Source organism: Arachis ipaensis, chromosome B3, assembly GCF_059453495.1.
Source record: "Arachis ipaensis isolate K30076 ecotype BB chromosome B3, ASM5945349v1, whole genome shotgun sequence".
Taxonomy (NCBI): domain Eukaryota; kingdom Viridiplantae; phylum Streptophyta; class Magnoliopsida; order Fabales; family Fabaceae; genus Arachis; species Arachis ipaensis.
This window is the reverse complement of record NC_142438.1, coordinates 47,367,110-47,367,923: the sequence shown is the minus strand read 5'-3', so window position 1 is coordinate 47,367,923 and position 814 is coordinate 47,367,110. Positions and strand designations below refer to the sequence as shown.

At 41.2% G+C, this 814-nt stretch overlaps 1 non-coding gene across 1 annotated transcript; it reads right to left on the bottom strand.

The window, feature by feature from the left end:
• Positions 1 to 254: 254 nt before the first annotated feature.
• LOC148570521 (small nucleolar RNA R71) lies at positions 255 to 358 on the bottom strand. Its single transcript, XR_015908620.1, has one exon. It is a non-coding gene; the product is annotated as a small nucleolar RNA R71 (small nucleolar RNA).
• Between the last annotated feature and the right edge of the window lie 456 nt (positions 359 to 814).

Below are 814 nucleotides of genomic sequence, written 5' to 3'. Positions count from 1 at the left end.
TGCAACAAAACTGCAAGTTTCATGGACTTCCATCAGAAGATCCTTTTCAGTTCTTAACTGAATTCTTACAGATCTGTGATACTGTTAAGACCAATGGGGTTGATCCCAAGGTCTACAGGCTTATGCTTTTCCCGTTTGCTGTAAGAGACAGAGCTAGAATATGGTTGGACTCTCAACCTAAAGATAGCCTGAACTCTTGGGATAAGCTGGTCACGGCTTTCTTAGCCAAGTTCTTTCCTCCTCAAAAGCTTAGTAAGCTTAGAGTGGATGTTCAAACCTTCAGACAGAAAGAAGGTGAATCCCTCTATGAAGCTTGGGAGAGATATAAGCAACTGACCAAAAAGTGTCCTTCTGACATGCTCTCAGAATGGACCATCTTGGATATATTCTATGATGGTCTGTCTGAGTTATCAAAGATGTCATTGGACCATTCTGTAGGTGGATCCATTCACCTAAAGAAAATGCCTGCAGAAGCTCAAGAACTCATTGACATGGTTGCAAATAACCAGTTCATGTACACTTCTGAAAGGAATCCTGTAAGTAATGGGACGCCTCAGAGGAAGGGAGTTCTTGAAATTGATACTCTGAATGCCATATTGGCTCAGAATAAAATATTGACTCAGCAAGTCAATATGATCTCTCAGAGTCTGAATGGATTGAAGGAATCATCCAACAGTACTATAGAGGCATCTTCTGAAGAAGAAGCTTATGATCCTGAGAACCCTGCAATAGCAGAGGTGAATTACAAGGGTGAACCCTATGGAAACACCTATAATCCCTCATGGAGAAATCATCCAAATTTCTCATGGAAGGA